At 43.1% G+C, this 21,334-nt stretch overlaps 1 long non-coding RNA gene and 1 pseudogene across 1 annotated transcript; one reads left to right on the plus strand and one right to left on the minus strand.

Moving 5' to 3' along the window:
• Window positions 1–2,765: 2,765 nt before the first annotated feature.
• LOC143438666 (uncharacterized) lies at window positions 2,766–15,705 on the plus strand. The gene is made up of 4 exons (XR_013107373.1): window positions 2,766–3,170; window positions 9,133–9,180; window positions 11,348–11,439; window positions 13,379–15,705. It is a non-coding gene; the product is annotated as an uncharacterized LOC143438666 (long non-coding RNA).
• LOC143438665 (sentrin-specific protease 2-like) lies at window positions 15,353–20,757 on the minus strand (annotated as a pseudogene).
• Window positions 20,758–21,334: the final 577 nt, after the last annotated feature.

Below are 21,334 nucleotides of genomic sequence, written 5' to 3' on the forward strand. Positions count from 1 at the left end.
AAATTTGGAGTGGACATATGTTTTTATTCCTTGCTATACACCTAGGAGTGAAATTTCTGTGTCACATGGGAACGGCATTTTCAAAAAAACTATTCCGTAGGTTTACAAAGGGCTTTCTTTGTAATACCATTTGTAAAATCATTTTGCATTTCTAATAGCAATGTATGAGGGAACGCATCCCCCACCTTCTCAAAAAGTTTTCTTTCAGACATCATAAGTTTGGTGGGGTATCTTAGTAAAATTTTGATTTGAATTTTTTTAGTGACTATGCAGGCAACTTTCCATGTTCTTACTGCTGTTTGTATATCATTAAAGAAATATCTCTTCAACTCCTTCCCTTCATCCCTTCCTCTCTCTCTGCTCAAGTGTTCTACTAGAGCTACACCATCAGTCCTCATTTTCCATTTTAAATTTTGAAATGGGTCTCACAGGGTCTCACTAACTTGCTGAGGTAGGCCTAGAACCTGTGACCCTCCTGCCTCACCCTCTCGCATAGCTAGAATTATAGACTTTAGCCACTTGCCTGGCTTAATTTCTCCTTTTTAAACAGGGTTGTCTTTTTTGTTGAGTTTACAGTTATTAATATATTAAAAGCAGACTGTAAGAGGCAGAGTTTGCAAATTGTTTTCCCAATCTTTATTGTCCTTTTAAAAATCATTTTAAGATGTGATGTCTATGAGTGGTTTGCCAACATGTATCTGTGTGCATTTTACAGGTGTGGTTGGTGCCCATGGAGGTCAGAAGAGGGGATTAGATCATCTTCAACTATAATTACAAAAGGTTGTAAACTACCATGTTGGTGCTGGGAACCAAATCTAGGTCTTCTGCAAGAGCAACAAGAGGTGCTTGATGTTGTTGTTGTTGAGGGTGGTTAAAAGATTGTGCTCACTGGGATTAAAGGTTGTGCTACTATGCCTGGCATAGCAAGAGCTCTTAATCATGGAGCCATCTCTCCAACCCTCAGTATTGTCTTTCCATTTGCATTTTCAGATAGTCCCATTATGTAACTCAGGCTGCTTCCCAACCTGAGATCTTCTTTCCTCCTGCCCTGACCTCTTGAGTTCTGGGATTACAGGCATACATCATGTACCTGGGCCATTTATCTTTCTTGACAATGTCTACATTAGTCTGTAAGGGCAACCATAGCAATTATATGATCTCATTGGGGAGTGTAAAAAAATTGTTTTTGCTTATTTATTTATTTTTTTGAAACAAGGTTTTGGGTAGCCCAGCCTGGCCTCAATCTCACTATATATAGAAAACAAAGAATGGCCTTGAATTTATACTTTTCCTACCTCCATCTCCCAAATGTTGGGATTACAAATATGTACCACTATACCAAGCTAACATAAGTTTTAAAGGAACCTAATTCAATTCATAACACTCTGCTCTCCAGACTTCTAAGTTCTCATATATATTTTTTTGACAGCCCCAAAATTCTTATCCCATGTCACTACCAAACTCTATATCCAAAGACCTATCAAAATATAGGTAGAAGGTAAAAAGTCACAATCCTGTAATTCCAGCATATGGGATTCTTGGGGAAGGAGAATTACTTGTGCCTTGGAGTTAGAGACAGGTACAGGCAATATATTGAGACACCCCCTTCCAGATCTGGAATTAATAGAAGGTAAACCTAGAAAAACCTCCAAAGAAAACAAAAATTAGAAAACCAAAAGGCTTAAAGAGCCCTAATCTTGACAAATCTGAAATCCTCCAAAATTTCTCAAACACAATGTTGCAGCAAATGAAAACTTTCAGACACATGAGCCTCTTTTGCATAAATTTAAAATGTTTTAATTACCTTTAGACTATGGTTTCCTTATGTGATAAACCTTTCTTCTGGGGGGGGGGTGTCCTTTAAGATATACTTATAATTAGTATTCTATTAGTCTTTAAGGCACAGATGAGAAATGTCTTGAAAATAATCCAGGGGCTGGAGAGGTGGCTCAAGAGCACTGGCTGTTCTTCCAGAGGGCCCAGGTTCAAATCCCAGCACCCACACGGCAGCTCATAACTGTAACGCCTGTTCCAAGAGTGCATACAGACCCCAATATACATAAAATTAAAATTTAAAAGAAGAAAAAAACCTGAGTTTTCATGGGTGAGTTACCTGGATACCCAAAACCTGAAATCTTTTAATAGGCTCTCCTGCAGGCGTCTAGTCACCTAGTTTGCTGCACATCCTCTAAGGATTAAGTAGTTGTATTGTAGTACTGAAGGGAGTGAGGAAAGAGCCTGGCCGGGATGAAAAGAAATGGGTAAATGAATGAAAAAATCCAGAGATAGGAAAATGTCAGTAGGATTTATGAGGGAGCTTAAAATTATAACGGTAGGAGGCAAATCTAAGTAAAATGATGTCTTAACTTTTGTCATTTCAAAGGTGTTTTAAGTTATCTTACTAAACCCTTGGAGACGGGGACTAAATATAATCCACACCACCCTTAGTTTTGGGAGCTCCTTGAATGAATGGCTGCTGTCCAGCTCTTTGCATGGTCCTGACAAAAGAAAGCCTCCTGAGGTTCAGCACAAAACTGGGGTGCCTGAAAGAAGACAGCTGCAGCCTTGTGGCTCTGCCTTGGTGCTTGCTGCATATGGCATGTTGCTGGCACTGCCTGTGGATGGGATCCCGCCCAGGCCCCAGCACCGAGCACAAGAAAAGTCATGTCCGGGGTGCCCCGTGGACAACTCAGTGGCCCAGAGGACTACGTTCTAAGGCCACAACCCACGTGCCCTAGACAAACGGTGCCTAAGGCCACGTTACCGAGAATCCCAAATCGATCCTTCAGGAGGCGACGGCTAACGGTCGCCGGAGGGGGGAGGCGACTCTAATGTCTGGGAAAGGGGTTCCGCTCCGCTCCGCGCCTCTCGAAGTGCCTTCCTGGGGCTGAGAGAGCCCGCCGCCATTCCGTCCGCGCCTACAGCCTCTCCAGGCCGCCCTGGGCTCCTCTGCCCTGGACTATGGGCTCCGTGTGTGAGGGGTCGCATTGCGAGTGGACGCTCCGAAATGCGACTCTGCTTCTGCGCCGGCTTATCCCCGTTGCCCGGAGCCAGCGGCTTCCCACCCCTACCCTGTGAAATACACTGCAGGTCGCCTGCAACTGTGGGACAGCCGGCCCGACCGGTGAGCGCTGCGAGAGGAGCCGCCGCACGTGGAAGGCGGGGACTCGGTGAGAAGCCACAGGCTGAGGGCGGAGCTTAGGGGCACTGAAGGCAGAGCCTAGATGTGGAGAAACAGACGGAGGGCGGGGCTTGGCGCCCGAGGCGGAGCCTGGAGAGAAGAAACCGAAATGAGGGCGGATCTTAGACATGATGGAGGCGGAGCAGGTCTGTACTAATTAAGCTGAGGGCGGAGCTTGGGAGCCCGGAAAGCAGAGTCCTGGTTTACAGCAAGGATGATGGAGGGACTTGGAGCCCGAGAGGCAGAGTCCGAGTGTGGAGCAACAGGACGAGGGAGGAACTTAGGCGCGCAGAAGGCGGAGTCCGGGCGAGGAGCAACCGTCTGAGGGCGGGGCTTGTTACTCTGGTGTGGCGCAATATCCTGAAGGATAAACTTAAAAAACGTGCGGGAGGCGGAGCCCGGTATTCAGTTGTCAGCTTGGGCCTGGGCTTAGAACTGCCACATTAGTGCTCCCTGTCTGAGGCCAGTGCCCAAGCATTTGTCTTTTTGCCAAGGCTAGTTGCTCTTAGGGGAGGCTGGGGAGGGCGGAGCTGTAGGTGCTGCTTTCCGAAGCCTCCCCGCAGGCGTGGATTAAAGCGTTGGGGATGGATACCTCCCCAAGTGCACCACATTCCCACCCACCCAGCCGAGCTCCGGAAACTCGCAGGGGCTCAAGGGGTCAGAGTTGAAGTCTCCCAGTGGGATTTGGAAGGTGTGGACCCTAGTGTGGGAGGCGGATGGAGAGTTGGTTAAGAGCACTTGTTGTCGCAAAGACGCTGGGTTTTCTTCTCAGCACCCACATAGAGTCTCACCTTGGGTGGAGGGAATGGAAGGCATAATGAGATGTTGCAGTGAGGTAGTGGTAAAGCAGAGAGATATGGGAGCCCTAATGTTTGTGGTGAGGCTAGGATGGTTCTGATGGGAAATGTTGAAAATGCTCTTTATTTTCAAAGTGGTGTGGTAGATGATAGAAAGGTTGTATTTCAAAAAAGTGATGGGCTGTGAATGTTGCCCTCAAGACAGCTGGAGAACCTATGGCACCAAATCTTCTAGGGGTTTGGTTCCGTTCCTTTTTAGGCAATATACCTACCAAATTAGGAAGTAAAAGAGGAGAAAGTGGGGCTGGCAAAATAGTCTGGTAAAGGTGCCTGCAACCAAGGCTCTTCTGAGTTTGGTTTCAGAATCCACGTAGAGGAAGTAAAGTCTCCAATAAGCTGTCGCTCTGCCTCCACCTTAGATCTATGCCTCATGTGTACACACACACACACACACACACACACACACACACAGACACACACGAAACGAAGGTGCACATGCAACAAACGAATAAGAGTGGGTTTTTAAGTTTAAGAAACAAAAACAAAAAAGCTGTCCTCACTTTCCTGAGTGCAATCAGTATCACTTGGTCTACCAGCAGAAGTTTATGCAATAAGACTTGAGGCTATTTTAATTGTGGTAATATAAGAAATTATAATCTGGGGTGGCTCAGCAGTTAAAAAGAATGATTGCTCTTCCAAAGGATCCAATTTAAGTTCCCAGCACCCACAGGACAGCTCACCAGTGTTTGACATTTCAGTACCAGGGTACCAGTACCACCCTCACACAGATGTACATGCAGGCAAAACACCAATGCACATAAAATAAAAATAAGTAAATCATTAGAAAAAATTATATTCTAACATCTATCTCATACTATTTTATAGCACACTAGTGTAAAGGTTGTTTTAGAATGAATAAAGCCAGCCTGATCTACATAGTAAAGACCCTGTCTCAAAAAGCAAACAAGGAAACTGGAGAGATGATGGCTCAGCAATGAAAAGCCATGCTGCTCTTGCAGAGGATCAGAGGTCATTTCTGGTCCCCATGACAGGTGGCTTACAACCTCCTGTCACTCCAGATACAGGTCACCCCAGTACCTCGGGCCTTTTTGAGTAGCAGCATGAGCATACACGTACCCACACACAGGCTTGCACAAATGCACATAATTAGAACTAATGAAATGAAAAACCCTTATCAAAGGGGAAAGTGCAGTTTTAGAACATTTTTATTTGGGAGTGATAGTTTCTCAAAGTGAATTCCAGTCAGTGATAACCCCTCCAGTGAGCTTGCAGGTCTGGTTATATCTGCATCTGAATGACTCACATTTAAAGGATGCACACAATTTTAACGTTCTTAAACATGTAGTGGTCTTTTAAAAACTTTTTTATATTTTTTTTGTATATAGGTGGTTTTGCCTCATGTACATCTATTCACTATGTGTGTGCAGTGCACAGAATGCCAGAAGAGGGCATTTGGGTGCCCGGGAAGTAGAATTAGAGATGCTTGTGGACTACCATGTCAGTTCCAGGAATTGAAGCCAGGTCCTCTGGATGAGCAGCTAGTGATCTTAACGGCTACGCTATCTCTCCAGCATCTTGTATAAGTCTTCTGGAAAATACTGCTTCATTGATTTGTGCAGTCCTTCCATGCGTTGCCATATTTCATTCAATAAAAACTTAAAATCTCATTAACACCAACAGCTACTAAGTATTGATTGATAGGATGTCAGACTCACCAGCTAACAAAAGGTTTTCAAAATGCTAACATTCTCTGACCACTCACATTCACACTGGCAGAAAACATTATCAGTGGTTGTGTTTGGTCATTTCTGTAATTGCTGAGAAATTATTGACCAGTGTTGAGCCATGAATTACCATAGGTTGTCAGTTTGATGTTTTTAAGTTAAAAGGATATTCAGAGAGAAAAGCTCTATTCTTGACAGATTTCATAATGTTTCCATTAAATCTGAATTGGTTACCAAGCTGTTCACTCTATTATCACTGTGGTAGGACCCTGTTAGGTGTTTTCTATAAGTACTTTACATATGTTCTAGAATTTCAGTTTTGAGCTAGACAAAATAAATTGATCCCTCCTTCCAAAATAGTGACATAACATAAAAGGATCTCATCAAGCAGCTATTGAGTAGCACAGAGAATTGCTTCTAGGCATGTTGATGCTCGCCTATAATCCCAGCTCTTGAGAGACAAATGGAGGTGAATTTCTGTGAGTTCCAGGCCAGACAGGGCTACATAGTAAGGCCCTGACAATAATAAGAATAATAATAACTATCATTATTATTATTATTTGTAAATAATAAATAATTCTTATGATAATTATTATAAATAACACTGAACTAATAGATGATCATTATAATAATGATTATTAATAGTTTTAAAAAATGTTGGCAGGAGCCTACTTTCTCAAGATACATAACTTTGTAACCAAAATACTAGTACAAACTACATGGTCAATAGGAGATGTCTTAGGAAGTCCCTAGAGTTAAGAGCTGCTAGCTGCTCCAACCAGATCCCGAATTCACACAAGAATAATTGGATAGAAACAGGGCCTCTGGTGACACCAATGGGGAGAAAATGGTGCCCTCAGAGCACCTTAGGCACAGCTGAGTGGGGATCCCTGGAGGCTTAGGAGCATGTGCTGAGTGTGAGTGCTGGGAGTTGAGCTCGGATTCAGCTGGAAGTAGGTAAGTATTGCTGGTTTCCTCGAGGATAAGGATGAACCTATGTGTGCCGGTGGTGCAGTAACCAAGCTGAAAGTTTTCTGTTTCTTGCTGAAGGCTGGAATTCTGTTTCATCTCCTTTTATCTAGGGATAATGACTTATGAACCAACACAGCTTTGATATAAGGACAGTCTTCTGTTTACACTAATTCCATTATTAAAATACACATTTCAGGGCTGGAGAGGTGATTCAGTGGTTAAGAACCTTAGCCTTTCTTCCATGTTCAATTCCCAGCAATTGCATGGCAGCTCACAACTGTCTGTTACTGCAGTTCCAGGGTATCCAACACCCTCACACAAACAAACATCATTGCATATGAAATAAAAATGAACATATTTAAAAAGAAAAAACTCAGCCAAGTGGTCATGGTGCACATCTTTAATCCCAGCACTCACAAGATAGAGTCTGGCAGATCTCTGAGTTAGAGGCCAGCCTGGTCTACATAAGTAAGCTCCAGGACAGGAGCATACATAAAAAAACCCTGTCTCAAACCAAAAAAAAATCCTCAAAAATACACATTTCAGAGCAAAACAGACTATATGTATCTTTTGTAGATTGCTGTCTTCACTGTTTCATTTTAGCCCCTGTACTTTCAAGGACTTCCTGTAGATGGTATATGTGTGGGGGTCAGCTGGGAAGACCACAAAATTAGAAACCAGGCAGAGTCTCTTCCCAGTATTTCCTGTCTCCATCAAAGAACAACTTCAGAGACCAAAAAAAAAAAAAAAAGTAAAGAACTTGGGTGAACCTTGTTACAAGACAAGAGTTCCAACTCCAAAGGTGGAACAGTTTTCTTTTTGATCGAGGGAGGTGTTTCAAGCCAGGCCTTCTCCATGTAACCTTGGCTGTCCTGGAACTTGCTCTGTAGATAGACCAGGATGGCCTTGAATATAGAGACCTGCCTGCTTTTGTTTCCCAAGTATTGGGATTAAAGGTATGCACCTCCCACTCCTGGCTGTTTGAAGTTTCTTGAATGAGTTGCATCTTAGGATTTTGTATAGCTCACCTTATGGGAAAACTTTAACAGGTGTAAATTGTGAGTTTAAGTGAAGGAAAGATGGGAAATCCAGAAGTGGGTTGGGGATTTTCCAAAATAGGGTTTAGTTCCTTTTTCTACACTGATGGGGTCAGGATGCTGATGTGTCATGGTGTCAGGTACATGATGGGAACTGCAAATTTTAAAGGCAAGGAATATGCATAAGTATTATTTATTTACTTATTTATTTATTTTGTTTGTTCATGACAGGGTTTCTCTGTGTAGCCCTGGCTGTCCTGGAACTCACTCTGTAGACCAGGCTAGCCTCGAACTCAGAAATCCACCTGCCTCTGCCTCCCAAGTGCTGGGATTAAAGGCGTGCTCCACCACTGCCCAGCGCACAGAGAATTTTAATAAAGGAAAGAAGGATTGGCAGTCCCCTTAGTCCGCCTAAGTCCCAGTAGGTCTGAGTGGTCTAACTGTAATATGCTAACTACATCAGCCTCTGGTCTAACTGTAATATGCTAACTACACAGCTTCTGGTCATCTTGCAGTTCATCCCTTGTTTTAACCAGCACCTATCTATTATGTCAGTTTGGCATTTTGATTTCAAAGGTCCTACAGTAATGTTGCTCCAAATGTCAGACAGTGACAAAACTCTCACTGAGGCAGAGCCGAGCATTCAGATTCCTTGTAGAGCAAAGTATGTCTAGTGCCGGCATGTATCAGTTTCAGGCTACTGCTGCTTGAAAGTTAGAGCGTGCAAACCTTGAATCCAGTTATGACTTTGATGTTGAGCTGTAGTAAACATAGCACTTAAGGCATGTTTGTGTAAGCAAAATCTGCTGCAGACCTTGCTTTCTTCCCAAGGAACCCATACAGTGCGTATGGCATATCCTCAGTGGAGCATGGTAGAGAGTATTGATCGGTATGTGCAAGAAGATTGTACTCACTTCCCTGTGTGTGAAAGCATATTTGTGCTCTATTCAGGAAACAGAGAATGTATTTTGGCGAAGTTGTTTGACCAAGCGCAAGATAGATAATAAATAGTAATTTGCAGAGTCGTTTTTGTAATATTTGTTCCTTGTTGCAAAGGAATAGATATCTACAGTAGAACATTTTAATTACATATAGTAAAACTGCACAAAAATATACAGTTAAGAATGAATACTGCTGCCGGGCAGTGGTAGTGCACGCCTTTAATCCCAGCACTTGGGAGTCAGAGGCAGGTGGATTTCTGAGTTCGAGGCCAGCCTGGTCTACAGAGTGAGTTCCAGGACAGCCAGGGCTACACAGAGAAACCCTGTCTTGAAAAACAAAAACAAACAAACAAAAAATGAATACTGCTGAGCCATCTCCTCTGAGCCTGCTTCATATTTTTAAATTCGTGTTTTTAATGTTTCTGAGTGTTTTCTCGCTGTATGTGTTTTTGCACACAGAGTCCAGAAGAGTGCATCAGATCCTCTTGGACTGGAGTTAAGACAGTGGTGAGTCATCATGTAGGTGCTGGGAACTGAACCTGGATCCTCTGGAGGAGCAGCAAGTGCCCTTAACTGCTAGGCCATCTCTGCAGCCCGGTTTCCTTCTGTTTTGTTTTGGGTGCTGGCATTAGAGGCAGAGGCCACCATGTCCTGCTTTCAAATAAGTTCTTTTACAAGACATGTAATTGTTCCCCTTTGGAGCTTTCATCTTGCTTTTTGTTTCTAAAGATTTATTTACTTTTATTTCTTGTGTGTGGGCCTGAGTCTATGTTGGTATGCCTTGTGCATTGAACCGGAGCTCACTGACTGACAGGATGTCTGACCTATCTCTGCCTCCCAATCCTGAGACTGCAGGCATGGCTGCCATACCTGGCTTCTCACACAAATGCTAAGGATCTGAACTCAAGTCCTCATGCTTACAGGGTAAACACTTTATCCACTGATGGCCGGCAGTGTGCTGGTTTTTCAGGCCCACTAATGATCACTGCCAGACTTTGCCTTAGCAAAACTCATGATGGAATATTCCAAAAGGATGAGGGACTGAGTCCATTGCAGAGGCTCCTGCCAAGCTTCTTGGAACATGGAAATCATAACTGGAACATCATGGCTACACTGGCAGGCCCATTTTGCTCTTGCAAAGACTACATTGCCTTTACTGAAGGCCAGCTACTTCAAATGACACCCCACGTGAACATGAAGAGACGTCCTGTGAAAGAACAGAGCCATCTGCAGTACAACCAGTTTGAAAACTTCATCATCTTACTGAATTTGGCTGTCTGCTATATGCTTTCTTGTTGGGTTAAATGGGGGGATCCCGCGTCTGCCTTGCCACGGGGCTAGGGCTGCTGTGGAGGCAGGACGCGAGGGAAGTTAAGTCACTGCTAGTGCAGCTCTCCGGGGGTGGAGGAGCACAGTCTGAGGTTCTGGGGACCAGCAGGAGCTGGCTCTGGGGTCCCCGGATCTGTAAGGTGGCCAGGGACCGTCCGGTTCTCAGGCTCTTAGGCACCCAGTTGCCGCTGGGAACCTCAGTAGAGCTGAAAACAGAGTGAGGTTCCGAGGGCTGGACTGGCCCAGGGCCTAGGGAAAAAAGAAGAGAATCTCTGGCTGAGTCCTGCGGGGGAGGAAGTCCTTGGCTTGGTCGTTGGGCTTGTTTTGGGTTGGTCCGGGGCAGCTTGCTTGGGTTGGTGGTCACTGTGGCTGGGTCTTCTGCAGAAGATTAGATACACCTCTTTAGGCAAGGGCCTGTTCCGTTGTTCTCCATGGTGGATCCTGATGAAAAGAAGCAGTCCATGGTTTTGAGATGTTTATTGTCATGACAGAAAGTAGATGAGAAAACCGTACCCTGTTTTCTCAAGGTGGGCCTGAGGTTAAATACCTTTTGCAGGGAGGAGTGTCTGGGAAGGAAAGCTTAATTGGCTCAGCCCTTCTGGCCTTTAGGTACCTCATTAATATGGATCTGTCTTGAGGCTATGTGGCCTGTGGTGACATTCTCTGCCTGTGGAGGGGCTAGTAGAGGCGGTGCCCTTACATGACTGAAGGACACAAATCTATGGAGGGCTGCAGTCTCACGTCCAGAACCTGGAGTCTGGGAGCTTGGTGAAATGCCTGACATCCCTCAGGATCACCTGGGGTTACTGGGGTTTCCAGCCTGTGCTCAACCAAAAACCAGGCTGCCTTTCAAAGTCCTACACTCCCTGTGGAGTGGAACATCCACGAACATTTTCGGCTACAGATTTGTGACCCACCAAAGGTACCCATCCATGGGTCTCAAGCTGCCAGACCTTGGTGCTGTTTATCACAGACCTTGCTACTAATAGCATTGCAGTCTTTGGTTTCAATGGAGAAGCTCACTGGGACTTTTTGTGGGAATAGAGACATCAGCAAGTTTCCAGATATTTCTTGGTTTTTGGAATACCCTGACAGCTTTTTGACTCACGAGGATGTGTTATGAACAAGGGTCCTTCAGTCCAATAATCCAGATGTTCTTTCTCTGCCATTTGCATGCAGTATAAATAGGATCTTAAATATTAGACACCTCTAGTGCTCTAGTAGAGTGTTAATGGCATTGGAAACACGGGGTATGAGAAATAACCTCAATTTAAATTATTCTGTGGTATCAGAACACAGTTGGGCCATTTATGCTTTCTGTAAAAATATCCTTCATGTCTTCCAGCTTCTGGCACTACTGACTTCAGATCTGTGGGCTCATAGCAGTATTGTTGTCGATGAAAAAGCTCAAGAGAGCCTCATACACCTGTATCTCAGGTTAGCTTCAGACTTACTGTGTAGCTGAGGATTGTCTTGAACTTGTGATCTCCCAGCCCCTGCCTTCTCAGGGCTGGATTTTTAAGAGTGCACACCCATGCCTGGTTCATGAGTACTGAGGATCAATCCCAGGGCTCTTTGCATGCTAGGCAAGCATGTTACTGTGGGGACAAAATCTCGCGGCGGGGGCAGGGAGGGAGGGAGTCCGGCAGTGGGGTCTCCACCGTGGAGGGTCCCACATTCACGCAGCTGTTGGTGGGCGGGCCAGCGGCTGCATCGGCAAGAATCCAGGGTTCCAAAAGCTGGGAATCTGGCAGGGAGACCAGGCCACACGTGGAGTCCGGTTTTCCAAAGCTTTATTGTTCATGGCATGGTGAGTGGGTATAGATGGTATGCGCTTCCCCGCCAAAAGCCAGGGGAGCCGGACTTTTATAGGGAGGGGGAAGAGGGGAGGGAATAACTTAATTAGCTACGCCCCTGGCCTTTAGATAACTCATTAATATTTAAATATCTGGAGATGGAGACCTCTACCTGTGCTATGTGATTGAAGGTTAAATGGAGTTGCCTCGTCCAAGGCCCAACATGTTACCACTAGGCTAGATCTCCAGTCCCTTAGCTCAGCATTTTCAAGTGCACTCTTTAAAATTTTTTACTTGGGGTGGGGGAGGTTGGAGAGTTGGCTCAACAGTTAAGATCACTTTGGGGCTCTTACACTGGATAGAGGTTTGGTTCCCAGAACCTGGGGACCAGATGGCAGCTACCCATAATCCCAGTTCCAAGGGATCCCGCACCCTCTTCTGACTTCTGGGGATAGTAGTTATCCAAGTGGTACACATACATACATGCATCCAAAACACTTCAACAGAAAATAAATCTACAGGGTTTTCTTTAATTGTTTGAGAACGTTTATCTGTGTATAGGGTGAAAAGCATTGCTTTCTTCTGGTTTTGTTTATATTTTTCCCATGCTTATTGACTATCTGCATATTACATGTAAATTGTGTGGTTTTGTTCATTTTCTCGGGGAGGGGAGGGCCTTAGCATTTCATTGACTTCTATGGGCTCTCTATCCTCACTGTATGACCATAGAGATTTTTTCAGTCACAATTCCTATGAATTTTGATATTGTTTGCTTTTTAGTTGCATGTCTTTTGGTTTTGGGGGTTTTGTTGTATATTTTTCTAGACAGAGTCTCCCTGTATAGCTCTTACTGCCCTGAAACTCACTCTGTATAACAGGCTAGCCTCTGGCGGGACTAAAGGTGTGAGCCACCACTGCAAGGCTTAGTGCTTGCCTTTTGATACACATCAATTTTAAATGTCTAAACAGCACCAAATGTACCACTCTATCTTCCTTGTAATTTCTGATGCATTATTCTGTTTTAGAAGCTCCTGGGCTTTTCTTCCTCTTTGTAATTTCCTCATTTTAGTTTTAAACTTGGCTCAAACCTCTGCAATGTATGCTGTTTTGTGTAGACACACATTTATTCTGTTGTTTTTTTTGATAACTGGTTTCTAAATATTTTATAATGATCAGCTCTTTGTTTAATTGTAATTTTATTTTTATTTTATGAGCATTGATTTGTGTTTAGCCAGTATGTATGTCTGTGTCAGGGTGTTAGATCCCATGTAACTAGAGGTACAGACATCTGTAAACTGCCATGTGGGTGCTGGGAATTGAACCCATGTCCTCTGGAAAAGCATTCAGTGTTCTTAACTGCTGAGCCATCTCTCCAGCTACTGCACCTCCATTTGTAGCCTTACTTCTTTTTTGTTATTAAGTGCTTATATATTAGATGATTTGTTTACTGACATGCCTTTTTTTTTCTTGATTAGACTTTAGTTTGTAGTTTTTATGGATTACCAGTTTGACATTGAAGAAAACTTCCTTCAATATGTATATGTTACCACTCCAAAGTCTTATTTTTCTGTCTTTTGCAGGTGCTAAGAACTAAACACATGGAATCATACATCATAAATGGGTAAGCTCTCCCATCTAACACCAAGCTTCAGGTTTTTCAACCATCTCTCCAGCTCATATGGTGCTCTTTGGGAAAGTGTACACATTAAGCCTTTGAAAATGGATACCACTGATATTGGATGATAACACGGTTCAGAAGGCCCTCAGAAGGATTTCTAGGATCTTCTGTCCTCAAGAGTCGATTAGAGACTTCCACTTGCATAAAAAGCAAAGACGGCTGATTAGGAAACAACCTAACTCTGGAGGAAGGAGGAAGGCTGGAGGAAAGAGCTGAGATGGAAAACCACTCTGCCATAAATAACCCAGTCTCTTCCTTCTCATGGCCACCCATCATGGTTTATCTTAATGGGGTTCTTGGTGAAACTTGGATCCTCACACTTACTGGCAGGTACTTTACCACTGAGCCATTCCCCCAACTCTGTGTAGACTTTTCTATACATCGTCTCTTTGCTATAGATAAAAGAGAATTGAGACATTTTCTCTCCCTACATCTGAGCAAAACTATGAAGATACTGTTTCCTTTCCCAGTGTCAGTCTCAGTCTGTGGCAGCAGTGAGCAGTGGACCTCCCTGAGTTCCCATTTACATGCAGAGCAGCTTCAATGACAAGTGTCCCCATGTGCATCAATACATTTGTCCATTGTTACCACTCTACAGCTCAGCTGGACACTGCTCAATGTATATTTTCCCTCTGCAACCCAAGATAAAGGAGTGGATGCTCTCTGGAATGCTCTAACTCCATTGCAGAGGCTCAGAACAGAGTAACAATCACTGATATGCACAATGTATCTAAGGCTTAAGCTGGTGAGTCATGCCTTCAACACCTGCTTTTCAGGTTTCACCTCACAATCCAGGTTTTATGACTATGCCATAAAAGAAACAAGAGATACCAGAACTTGCAAAGTGTTTAAATAACTTTAAACTTTATTAAGTAAAAATTGCATAAACACAACCATAAGATAATGAATAGAAAAGTTAAATACAAACTATCACATGTAAAATAGCGTTTTTTGTTTGTTGTTTTGGGGTGGGTTTTTTTTGTTTGTTTTTGTTTTTGTTTTTGTTTTTGTTTTTCGAGACAGGGTTTCTCTGTGTAGTCCTGGCTGTCCTGGAACTCACTCTGTAGAACAGGCTGGCCTCCAACTCAGAAATCCGCCTGCCTCTGCCTCCCAAGTGCTGGGATTAAAGGCGTGTGCCCCCACTGCCCGGCTAAAATAGGTTATTTTATAACTGGTAGTATCACCCCTAAATACCAAATCCCCAACTTCCACAGTGGGAATGTTAATCTAATGAGAAAAACAAAAATCTCAATTTCATCTTTATATATACCAAAATTTTTAAGAACTAAATTTTTAATTGAATAGAACATTTCAAAAACAAAACAACAACAACAACAAAAAACAATTCAATACAGTCCTAGAAAGGGTTTGTTTTCAGTGCGACCTGAGATAAAAATGGACATTTGCCATTATAGTTATTTCAAATCAACTTCCAAAACTAAGGCAGGTCTGGGAAAAGATGGGACTGTAAATGACCATGGTGCTGTTCTTAATAGTCCTGGGGTCCAGCCAGTAGTTTGGCCACAGTTCTACATCCTGTGGAGTCCTGTGGTTCAGAACAGCACTGGTCTATGCAACTCATTTTCATTTCTTTTTCTATTTTCAAGCTTAAACAACAACAAAGGAAAAAGCAAAAACAAAACAAAAAACAATAAAAACAAAACAAACTACCACTACTACCCCAAACTTCAATTTAAGAGCATCTAACTCCAGCATCAGAGATGCTAGTGAACAGCGTCTGCCTCTTCCTGCATCCACCAGGAGGCACCAGGATGGGAATTCCTTTCAGAAATAGACAGTTCAAACAAGGAGTAGAGGATTGGAAAATGACAACAGCCAAGGTCTGCAAGTGAGTTAAGGAAAAGAATCACTGGGGTGGGGTCAGGAAGACAAAAATAAAACAAAACAAAAGCTCAAGCAAAAAACAAAACACAAAACCAAAACCACAAACAGAAAAAAACAAAAAACAAACAATGGAAAACAAAAACCCACAAAAAACCAAAAACACAAACAAAAACAAAAACACAACAAACAACAAACAACAAAACACAAACAAAAAACAACAAACAAAAACAACAAAAAACAAAACAAAAAAACACAAAAAAATAACAAAACACAAAAAACAACAAAACAAAAAAATGAAACCAAAACCACAAACAAAAACAAAAAAACAGAACACAAAAAACCCCAACAAAACAAAACAAACAAAAAATAAAACAAAAACAGCAATTCATTGACTAAATCCAGTGTTATATCAGGGTTTCTTGAACATGTGGTCTCCTGTGGGTTGGACAGCAGCAGTGTCTAAGCCTGCAGTAGTTGCATGCATCCTAGAGATGGCATTAGGGCAGCAGTTGGATATCCCATGTTAGGACTATATTGAAGAGAGTGGGCTTCATCTGGTCAAACAGCTCAGTATCTGTTTTAAATCTCTTCAACTCATCCTACTTGAGGTATAATAGAAGCATCGATGGAAAAGTACAGGGCCCACTGGTGACCACAGCAGTCAGGTGGGTGTTGTTACAGTAAGTGACTGTGCAGGATTTCCCATACCATCCTCTTCCTGAAGATGGGCATGTGCTGCTGAGAGAAGGTGACAGGAAAGAGCTGGAGGAAAGAGCTGAGATGGAAAACCACTCTGCCATAAATAACCCAGTCTCTTCCTTCTCATGGCCACCCATCATGGTTTATCTTAATGGGATTCTTGGTGAAACTTGGATCCTCACACTTACTGGCAGGTACTTTACCACTGAGCCATTCCCCCAACTCTGTGTAGACTTTTCTATACATCGTCTCTTTGCTATAGATAAAAGAGAATTGAGACATTTTCTCTCCCTACATCTGAGCAAAACTATGAAGATACTGTTTCCTTTCCCAGTGTCAGTCTCAGTCTGTGGCAGCAGTGAGCAGTGGACCTCCCTGAGTTCCCTTTACAGTAATGCAGAGCAGCTTCAACGACAAGTGTCCCCATGTGCATCAATACATTTGTCCATTGTTACCACTCTACAGCTCAGCTGCTGAGAGAAGGTGACAGGTTGGTCTCTAGCGATGTAATCCGCATATTTACAGGCGAACATGCCACAGTCACTCCCATTCAGTTGCTTCTAACGCGCCCCCCCTGAGCCTTGCATCCGTGGGGAAGAAAGCACGAGACGCAGAGATCAGGTAGTTACTGCAAAACGAGGCTTTTTAATCTTTCTCACACACGTGGGGAAACGAGGAGAGGCGCGGAAGGGCAGAGCTGAGGAAGGGGTCCGGCTTAAGTACAGTCTAGAGTGACGTATTCACTTCTGATTGGCTGTTCGCTCACCACCCAATATTATGCCTCGGGATTGGCAGTGACTTTGGCACGCCTATCAGCCTAGCAACTGCGCAGATAATTGTTTACATCTGGAGAAGACACGCGGCCAGTGCCATCTTGGAAATGCAAATGTATAGCCACTGCTAACGGCGGCTTCCTACAGTTGCTGAGGAATCTCCTCTGCGGACATGCTGTATAGTTTCCACTCCAGAGGGTCCAGCTCGATGTTCCTTCGAGTCTTGCTCTCATTTTGTAAATATTGGAAGATGGTCTCACAGATAGTCTTCCCTGTCTGTCCCATTGAATTGAAGTATACTTTCTCAAATCAGGCTCCAATGTACCTTCCCGTGAATAGACACCAAGATAAGTTCTTTTTCAAAGAGAGTGATCCCTCGAATCCATCTTTTCATAGAACTGTAATGGCTATGCTTTAGCTTGGAGTAAAAGAAAGTGCTAAACACATGAAGAGCTGGGTAGCCTTGCTTTTCATTTCTCTCTACCAGAAGGTTCATGTAGAAATTGATGACCTCATTCTTGGACCACTGACCATTCTCGAGGATCTGGATATCTCCCCAGGGGTTTTGCAACTTGAATCCGTCTCTTAGGATTGATTTCCTCTTGGGGTCCTGGACCTAATGCATTTTAAAATTTCTTCTCCATGTCCTCTGAAATGTCAAGGATTTGACCCAGTTCTCTGCCCTTTTCTTGGTTTGTGAGAGGCTTTTTTTTTTTCTCTGCCGCAAGTACTGCCATCTTGTTGGGGAGTAACCTACTGCAGCCTCCACTATCCAGGATGATTAGAGAAGGTGTTCCCCTTCTTCCTTCATGGTTTCTACCACCTTTCTTTTGTATAAAATATTTCTTATCTGAACACCTCTTCTCTCTCTTGTCTGATAAAATATACTTATTTATGGCAACACCTGTAGATGGTTCTGGATCTCTCTGTATTGTTTCTGATCCATGACTGTGCCCTGTCACACCCCCTTTGATCTTCCAGGTGTTCATAAGGATTGCATGAGGCCTGTGTGGGTCTAAACTCACAAGATGGTTGCACTGAAGGTATTGCAGTAACCTTCAATACTTTTCCTTTTGGGGGCTTTGTTCATTTTTCTCCATGACAGAATAGGGTCATTTGCAACTCTTGCAACCATCAGCAGGCTTCCTCTCAGTTACAGCCTGCTCTGGAGGACCTTTGGTACACTCTGGGGATTTTAGTTGTCTTGGACTCTCTTCCTGGGGTTTCTGTACCTGATCCTTGCCCAGCTGGTCTCTCTGAAGCCCTAGGTCTTGATGCTCCTTGCAGGGTTCTTTAAATACTATCTCTGTTTTATCCTTTCATTTCCTTTGTGGACCTTGTTCCAAAGCTTCAGACTCCGTCTCTGTCCCACTTTCCTCCTGGTATTTCCATTTTCGAGCTTTTCCTGAAGCTTCAGGCTTCATCTCCACCTCGGGCTGTTTAGGCTGCCATGTGGAGAACTGCTTGGATCGCTTTTTTGAGGGCATTAGCTCCAGTATAGTACTGCCTTTCGGATTTCCAAGCAAAAGCAACCATATGCCTGGCTCTGGGGTGGTACTCATGGGTTGTTCAGCCTGATGTCTAAAGAGTCACGTCTTCAAGTAGACGGTTGGTCCAAGGCCGGGAACCTATTAGCCTCAGTAGAGCTCTTCTTTATGAACGGAGTGGACTTTGCACGTCAGGGTCGGTCAAAGAATGGAAATAATCAAGCTGTCAATATCAGAAACCAATTGGTGTATTCAGATGTTGTCAGATGTTGGCGGTTCACCAGGGTCTACTCTGGAAAACTCTAAGGAGTTCTAAAAATACTTCCTCAGAAGTATTTCGCTGTAACCAGCTAAATAGCCAAATTTTCAAATTAACTAATTGTCCTAGTTAATCATTGTTAAGATACCAGGCCTAACCCTAGCAGCTAACACATCGGAGGTCACCACACGAGTGACGTCTAACTTGGGGTTGGCCCTAGCCACAGCCTTCAAGGTTCCACAGCTGGCTATAATGTCACCTGAAAGAACGCAAATCAACGTTTCTGGAGGGTGGAAGTCCTCCCCAACCTCAACGGCGTCCAAGATTTCAGAGTGCTCTCTTGCCTGAGTGGAAACTTTGATGAATTGATATCTCCGTTCCCTTCAGTAGAGCACAGAGTTACCTAAATCATCTCAGCATAGCTCAGCTGGTCCTGACTAGTACATCTGTCATTTATGAAACTGTCCCATCATGATAAACTATACAAAACAAAATATGAGTGCTCTTCAAATATCTTCTCACAATATGCTTGCTAATTACAAAGAATAAATAGAATTTTACAGTTATAAAACCTAATAGGTACTGTTGTGTGACAAAACTTTTTTCTTCCATAGATAAGGAACCCAGGGCAGACCAAAGTGCCCATACCACCAAAGTCCTAGTTGGTGAACCAATAAGTTTTATTGTGGTTACTTATAGGAACATGGGTGAGGAGTTACTTACAGGAGCAGAGATGACTCAAAGACAGCTGCATCATCAAAGCCCACCCAGCAAGGGTGACAGCTCAAAAACCTGGGACCCTGGAGAAACTGCACAGCCTGTAGATGGCTCAGCAGGCTGGAGAATGCCCAAATGAAGGGTGGGATGGCTCAGTGTTTCAGTACTGGAGGAAATTTACGAAACTGGTACCAGTTCACCAAGGATCAATACCTTGCCCTAAGAGAATAAATAAAATCCCACCAATGTCAATAGGATCCACTGAGAAAGATACATCACTCCTTCAGTTACAATCCTAGCAGTAACACAAGCCCTGAACTCCTCCCTAGAAACCAATAGGAAGAATTCAATTGGAGCTGCAGTTACAGAGGTATATGTGTTCAATGTGTCCTGAGATCTGAACTCCAGCCATGATTAAACAACAAGCACTTTAACCACTGATCCATCTCTGGTCCCTTGAGCAGCCCTTTGACCTACTTTCAAAAGTATAGAGATGCTTTTTCAAAAATGTGAGAAAAAGTTGAGATACATATTGTTTGTTTGTTCCACTGAAAATATTAACAAATTGTGCATGTATATCTATACCAATGTTTTACTGTAAGGAAAAATGTAATTTTTTTCGTAAAAGGTTTGAATTTCTTGTGATTGTTATTTCCCCGGGTATCATTTTGTTTGTGCCAGCCTTCTTTCTTTTCTTTCTAATTACACCTTAAAGGGATTTGTTCCCATACCAAGAGAAAAAATATCTCAAATTACCACATTGGTCTGACATCGCTGAATAACCTAACAGGGCTGCCTTTGTGATGGTGAACATGATGTTTAGAGGACAAATTTACTGTGCTAGGCTTGTAAAAACAATATTGTTTTTAGCTTGTATAAGCTATGAGGAAATTACTCTATCTCAAATGTACCCTGTCAGGTAACCTGTGATGGACCACTTCCTGATGCAGTTGAGCTACTGTTAAAAAAAAATTGCTGATTATTGCAAAATATTTCAGTGCCTCAGCTATTCCTACAAATTGATGGGTCACAAGATAAAACAGGCTACCTGCTAAGTACTGCCTTTGTACAGAATGCCTGCTTCCTTGTGTGGCTGAGGCACCTGCTGGACATGTCACAAAATCAAGACTTGCCTGCACCCAGACTGAATATGAGACACTTTGGCTTCCAAAATTGTAACTTGGTAGGTTTTGCATATATAATCCTTTAGTTAACAATAGCCTGGGCCTTATCTAGAGAATTCTCTCTGAGCTGGTCCTGGTCAGTCTACTTTTAATAAAAAGCCTCTTATTTACTGAAAGCAAAACTTGAATCAGACTGGTGAATCTCTGAAGGACCCAGACCCATAGTGCCTACTCTGTCGATGGTTCAAGCCCTGCAGAACAATGTTTTTAGTTCTTAGGCTTATGTTCCTTTGGCTGGCTGTTCTGTCACCCTTCCAAGGGTGCTTAGCCTCGGAAAACACAGCCCTCATCTTTTCTTCCTGATGTGCAAAGGGATCTTCTGGCTATTTCTCCACCCATTGTAGGGTTTATTAGGTCAATAAATGTCCCTTATAATCTTACTTAAAGAGATTTTGTTTTTGTTTTGATTAAATTATTAATGGATGTTTATATTTTTTCCAGCGTTTTTTGTCCTTTGAGACAACTGTAACATTTCCCCCTTTTAATCTAACAAGATCAGCTTTGGGTCCTAGGAAGAGCTGGAATGTGATCATGAGGTCATGATTCTTTTTTTTTCTTAAACCATTGTTGTACTTTGCTTTACATGTGCATGTTTTATTGAATCACATCAAAATGTTCATGGCTTTTCCCTACCTTATTATTTTTCTCCTTTTTTTTTTTTTTTGTCTGAGGCAGGGTGTTACTATGTAACCTTTGTTGGCCTTAATCTTGCTATGCTGCCCAGACTGGGTTTGAATTTTAGATTCTCCTGCCTCAGCTTCCACTTACAATCATGTAACCTTACACCTGGCTTTTACTTTTCTGTTTTAGCATCAAAGATTCCCAGCATGGTAAAATCTCCTGGGGTTGTTTACTGGAAGAATTTTTAATAATTTGGGTCCATGCATCTGATTT

This window comes from Arvicanthis niloticus, chromosome 25 (genome assembly GCF_011762505.2).
Source record: "Arvicanthis niloticus isolate mArvNil1 chromosome 25, mArvNil1.pat.X, whole genome shotgun sequence".
Taxonomy (NCBI): domain Eukaryota; kingdom Metazoa; phylum Chordata; class Mammalia; order Rodentia; family Muridae; genus Arvicanthis; species Arvicanthis niloticus.